The sequence below is a fragment of the Camellia sinensis genome, unplaced genomic scaffold (genome assembly GCF_055761805.1).
Source record: "Camellia sinensis isolate YWXY unplaced genomic scaffold, ASM5576180v1 Unanchor2, whole genome shotgun sequence".
Taxonomy (NCBI): domain Eukaryota; kingdom Viridiplantae; phylum Streptophyta; class Magnoliopsida; order Ericales; family Theaceae; genus Camellia; species Camellia sinensis.
The window spans coordinates 17,581,163-17,588,155 of record NW_028129079.1 but is presented as its reverse complement, the minus strand read 5'-3'; positions in this window follow the sequence as shown (position 1 = coordinate 17,588,155).

Here is a 6,993-nt window from a genome sequence, read left to right as displayed (position 1 = left end):
CTTTGCTTAGTGTGTGTGTGTGTGGCCGAGGTCACCTTGAGCTTAGTTCGCCTTTGGACCCTTGGACTTAGAACTATTTTGAGACCTTGGTCGACCCCCACCTTCACCTCGGGCATTTATTGCCGAGATGTTTTGCACTCAGTGAACCTTGTCTGCAGGCAGGTATGGCCTAGGCCGAGATGTGGCACGCCCCGGCCAAGGTGTGGCACAGCTTAGTCAAGTGTCGTCCTCCCTAGCTGATGTTTTTGTCATCCGGTTGCCAAAGCTTTGATTTGAGCCGATGTCATTTCTTGCCGATGTGCCTTACCCGAGCTTGCTGCATACGCTTTGTCAGAGACTTGTCTTATCTATCAATCACCTTTTTGAGTTGAACCAACCCGATAACGCCACGTGTCCGAGCTAGTTGTTAAGACAGCCGGCAGACCTAGAAACAAATCATTTTTGGTCTCAATCTTTGTTTTTAGAGAGAGAAGCTCTAGAGAGGAGGAAGAGAAGTTCTTGAGTGAGAGTAAGTCTTCCAAGCTTAATCTTCGTGGTTTGAACCGTTGGATTCGAGTTTTGAGGTTAGAATCTTGATCTACTTTGGTTGTTGTTGCTGATCATCTAGCTGCATTGCATGATCGAATCTGTTTTGCATGTCATGCATCGATTTGAAGTTGGTTTTGAAAAGAGAAAATGGTTTTTCATGTGTTTTTGAAGAAAGTCTCCTTTTGATCGAACAGTGTGGAAAAAGAATCATGTTTTTGTGATTGATCTTGCATGACCTTCTTGTATGGGTACCCAGGTCCATGTTTTGAACTCTTGGCATGAAACCTCAGATCTTTGTAACGAGTTTTGATCTTGCATTCATCTTCCTCATGATCATGTTCATCATATTCTTCATGTGCTTCAAAGGGGAACCCAGGTTTCCCCGACTTTGCTTTTTCTGGTTAAGGCCAGTGGGACCACACCTCGGCAAGGATGTGTGGGACCTCGGCAAGGACCTGGTTGGTACCCAGTGTGTTTCCATGAGACGGGAGCAGTGTTTAAACTCCCAGCATGTTTTGCTTTGTTTTTGACTTGGATCTGGTGAGGATGCCGAGATCATCTGCATGCACATAAAGCTTGTTTTGAGAATGTGATTTGCCATGTGATTGTAGGTCCTTGATATTTGCTTTGAGCCTACACCTGTGGAAAACTATGTGAGTGGTATTATTGATAAAGCTATGTTATACTTGTTTTGATAAATCTTGCTTGCTTTGTTTTGACAAAAGTGTTTTGTTAAGCATGAATGAATAGTTCTTGTTTTGATGTGTCAAGTATACTCCTTGTTTTGATTCCATCTTTGAAAAGGATACGGTCCTCTCTTGGAAAGTCCCTCGTGCTGGAGGACTCTAAACTTTCGCAGCACTAAGTATAAAAGGATACGGTCCTTGTTAAATCGGGCTACGGGCCTAAGTAACACAAGTCCCTTGTACTGGAGGACTCTAAACTTTTGCGGTACCAAGTGCACAAGTCCCTTGTACTGAAGGACTCTAAACTTTCGCAGTACTAAGTGTAAAAGGATACGGTCCTTTCTTGAAAAGATTACTATGTTAAATCGAGCTACGGGCCTAAGTAACACCAGTCCCTTGTGCTGGAGGACTATAAACTTTCGCAGTACCTTTGACTAAACGATTACGAATCGTACAACCCTTGATACTTGATTGATGAATACGGTTCATCCCTTGCTTCGCCGATGTTGTAATACTTGATTGATGAATACGGTTCATCCCTTGTTTTGCCGACATTAGTAAGCATCCCTTGAGACTTGTAATATTTGAATGATGAATACGGTTCATCCCTGGTTTTGCCGATGTCAGTAAGCATCTTTGGATACTTGTAATATTTGATTGATGAATACGGTTCATCCCTCGTCTTGATAAAGTTTGATGTGTTTCGTTTTGAAGGACCTCGGCTATATTCATGCAAAACCTTTATTATTAGTACCATTCACTGAGTATTCAGACTCACCCTCTCTATATATATGTAGGTGATGAGCAGGACGTCGGCGACGCCTAGACTATTTTGAAAGCTTGTTTTGGACTCACGATTATGTCGGCAATTCTTGAAAATCATGCTTCTTGGCTCGTATTAACTGTATTTTTGTATATGTCGGCTCGAGAAGCCTTTTGATCAAGATGTAATACGTATTTTACTTTGTTGTATTCAAGTTGTAAAGTTAATTGGAAATGTTTGGCATTGCATTTGATCTACGCACAGCTCTTATGGACTGCTCGTATTTTAGATTATTGCTTCCGCATTTGTTAGCCCCGATTATTATACTTTGATTGTGTTAAGTTTTTGAAAGTTGGCCTTCGGTAATTACGGATTACTGGCCATCACGGCACCAAACTACTAGGGGCGGTTTGGGGTCGTGACAGAATGGTATCAGAGCACAAGTTCCTCGGTATACGTTAATCACACACTTTGAGTCCCAAAGAGCATAGGATTTCCCTTAGAAAGATGTTTGGGTTGCATCATGGTATTTGTTGTTTGAGTGAGGTGTGCATTGTCTTGATATGCTTATTTGTTGCTTGCCTACGTGGTTATTTGCTTATTTGTTTTAAAGTCATACTTTGCACGCTCATAGCATCATGAGGAGAGGTAGACCTCCAATTGGCCAGGATCAGCCCGAAGACAGAATGGATAGACTGGAAAGATTGGTTGAAGGTTTGGCCCGCGAGTTGAGGCAAACCAGACAGCAGTTCGCTAGTGCTACGTCGACTCAGGCCGAGCAGACCAACGGCCGAAATGTAGTTCCACCTCCACCTCCTCCAGTGCCGCAGGTTCCCCCGCAACCAGCCTTATATGGGGATGGCACGATAGCTTTGATCAGGGAGTTCAAGAAAATGAGACCATCGAGATTCTCTGGGGGTATAGAGCCGATGAAGGCTGAGGCATGGGTTTTGGAAATGGAAAAGTTGTTCGAGATCTTCCCTAGCACCGACGCTCAGAAGGTGACGTTGGCAGCATTCACATTAGATGATGACGCCCGCAGGTGGTGGATGATGGTTAGAGGGAGCAATCCAGATTTGACCTGGACCCGATTCTTAGAGCTGTTCTACAAGAAACATTTTCCCCTAAGTGTTCGAAACCGCAAGGCTACCGAATTTCACACTTTGACCCAAGGCAACCGAACAGTAGCGGATTATGACCGCGCTTTTACTGAATTGGTGAGGTTTATACCTCATATGACCAACGATGAATATATGAAGGCTAGGAAGTTCGAGTGTGGGCTTCATGGACCGATTCAAGGCCGGGTTAATTTTCTTGATATGCCGACTTATGCCGAAGTACTGGACAAAGCCATTCAGGCCGAAGCTAATTTGAATCGATACCAGAGTTCGGGAGAGAACCACCGAAAAAGGCAGAACTATGACAATCGCCGAGGACAGCTGGGCACCAAGAAGAGAACGAACATGGGCAGTACTAGTAACCTAAGACAGGAAGGGAGTGCTAAACCGATGTGTTCGGACTGTGGGAAGCAACATTTCGGAATCTGTCGTCGGACGTCTGGAGCCTGCTATGAATGTGGCGAGATGGGCCATTATGTGAGAGATTGCCCCAAGACGAAGGCTGATAACAACAAGAAGGGTGAGAATACCTCGGGTTCCGTTCAGAAGGGAAATGCTGGGAGAGGACAGATGAGACAGGGCAGGGTGTTTGCGTTAGTGCCAGGAGACACTCAGAATGCTGAGGCAGTGGTGTCAGGTATACTTCTAATTTGCTCCCAAGATGCTTATGTGTTGATTGATTCGGGTTCTACTCATTCGTTTATATCTACTAAGTTTGCCGAGAAAATTAATAGAGAACTAGAGCCCCTTGATTTCGTATTGTCTGTGTCTACTCCATCTGGGAGACCTATGATTGTTGAGTCCATTTATAGGGCATGTGTTGTTGTGATTAAGAATGTTGAACTGTTGGTAGATTTAATGCCTCTGAACATGACTTATTTTGATGTTATACTGGGAATGGATTGGTTAGTCGCAAATCATGCATCTATTAATTGTGTTTCGAAAAGTGTCACATTGAGACCCCCAAACCTAGCCGAGGTTGTTTTCCAGGGTAAAGGGATAGTGCCCCCACCGTACTTGATTTCGTCCATTAAGGCCTATAAGTTGATTCAGAAAGGGTGCCGAGGCTACTTGTGTAGTGTACTGAGTGATCCGAATGGAAATGTTAGTTTAGCCGACATCCCAGTTGTTAACGATTTCCCCAACGTCTTTCCAGACGAATTGCCTGGTCACCTAACCGATAGAGAAATAGAGTTTACTATTGACATCATGCCGGGAACACAGCCGATCTCCAAAACACCTTATAGGATGGCCCCAGCTGAACTTAGAGAATTGAAATTGCAATTGCAAGAGTTGTTAGATAAGAGGTTTATTAGGCCGAGCACTTCACCATGGGGAGCACCTGTTTTATTTGTTAAGAAGAAGGATGGCACACTCCGTCTTTGTATTGACTATAGAGAACTTAATAAGGTCACCATTAAGAACAAGTACCCATTACCTAGGATTGATGATCTGCTTGACCAATTACAAGGAGCACGAGTCTTTTCTAAGATCGACCTTCGGTCTGGTTACCATCAGCTTAAAGTCAAAGCCGAAGATGCTGAGAAGACTGCTTTTCGGACAAGATATGGCCACTACGAGTTTTTAGTGATGCCTTTTGGAGTGACCAATGCCCCCGCAGCATTTATGGATTTAATGAACAGAGTCTTCAAGCCATATTTAGATGAGTTTGTAGTTGTCTTCATTGATGATATATTGATCTATTCCAAGAGTGAAGTTGAACATGAAAACCATTTGAGACTTGCCTTACAGATTTTGAGAGAACGGAAGTTGTATGCTAAGTTTAACAAGTGTGAGTTTTGGCTTTCTACCATCTCATTTTTGGGTCATGTGATTAATGAAGAGGGTATCTCAGTTGATCCTAGCAAAGTTGAAGCCGTAGTAAATTGGCCGAGGCCGACTAATGTGTCTGAGATTCGTAGTTTTCTGGGTTTGGCAGGTTATTACAGAAAGTTTGTGAAAGACTTCTCAAGGATTGCAATTCCATTGACGCAATTGACTAAGAAGGGAACATTGTATGAATGGACTAAAGATCGGGAGTCAGCCTTCCAGGAACTGAAGACGAGGTTAATTACAGCACCAGTACTTGTACTACCATCAGGTAACGAAGAGTTTCATGTCTATAGTGATGCATCGCATAAGGGTTTGGGTTGTGTGTTAATGCAAAAGGGTAAGGTTATAGCTTATGCATCTCGTCAGTTGAAACCTCATGAGAAAAACTATCCTACCCATGACTTAGAATTAGCGGCCGTGGTGTTTGCCTTAAAGATTTGGCGTCACTATTGTAACAGCGCCCGCGTGGGACCTCGTGCTACAGTTCGGACTCGATTTGTGTCACGGTTCTTAATCTGAACCAAAGAGTCCAAATCTGGCAAATCGTTTTGAGAAACAGATTTTTGAAAAAGTAGTGCCAAACATGGACTGCTTTGCCAGATACAGAGTCGCCACCTAAATATTTTAAAATGGGGAAATTTAGGAAACCCTGACTCGGTGCCGAAGGCCACACGTCCGTCATCACCGGAGTTATCTCGGCTCGGGAGCTTGGGTACGATCGGGGAAGGTCAGCTATGAGCACCCCCTTTCGCCCGGTCCGAAGACCGGCCTCTACTAACCGTGATATCCGTTTTTGAAAACTTTACGTGTTCTTATTCCATTTATTAGCCTAGAATTACTATGTTATGCGCACAGCAAACAAGTATAGACTAGATTGCCTAATTTGGAAATAAACATTGCATATCCGTTTGGTTTGAAAATGCTTTGGAATTTGCTACTCGCAAGTAGGCTAAAATACGGATTTCAACGAGTTTTTCCAACTCAAATAATCCGGCCTTCACCCACAGGCATTCAAAACAGTTTAACACATAAGCATCTAGCCACATGTTAAGCATGCTGTCATGGTAACATTCACACTCATGCGATATGCTAAAGCGGAAATATTTACATAGTACTCCGTGCCAAAACAAAGAACTTGTTAGCAAACATGCATGATCCAAGTCCATGTTAAGTGCCTAATGCATCGCATACAAAGCATTGCTAGAATAGGCTCAGCTATCCTAAACATGTCATGTGAAAATGCACAATTATCACATATTCAATTTGGAATTGAAGTACTGATGCAGTTAGCGTGATGTACCGAGCCTAATGCATGTAATACGAATGCATGGATGCACGCATGCATAGCATAAGGTATGCTAAATTAAACGTGCCCTAATCTACCATCATAAGCTGGTAAATAAAAGGGAAGAAAAAAGTGAGGTTGGAAGACATACACACACGCACCCACACTTATTACAGATTTGCCCTCACTCGGAGGGACCGAATAAATATTACAAATTAATTAACTACGCAAGCTAATTAAATATTACAAATTAATTAATTAACAAATTAACTAATTAAATAAAGCGGGAAAATGCCTCGGGAAGCGCGCCACCATGCGCAAGCTGCCTCTGTTTTCCTCCCTTTCCTCCTCTGGAGGTTGTCAAAACCTCAGGACTACATCCTTGGATAGAGTGTATCATCACCGGCTAGATGAAATTTCCACCGGCAGTGTTGTATGGCCATCGGCACAAAATAGGGTCTGTCGGCAGAGAAAATTGTGTCGGTCGGCACATTACACTGCCGGTCGGCAGAGTATTCCTGCAGAACCTGCAACTCACAGCAACAGAGGGCAAAACAAGGCATGGCAGCACAATTCAAAGCATGTATGCACCAACCATGTCTCTTATCATTGTAATGACTCAAAGGGACATGTGCCTTGGTTCTCGGACCACCAATCACGCATTTCCATGCATGATGGCCCAAGGAACCAAGTATGCAACTTTGATTTCAAATGCAATGCAAACCAATCAAACAACTTAGGCCCAATCCCTATCACCAATTCAAGGAACAAGGCATGCAT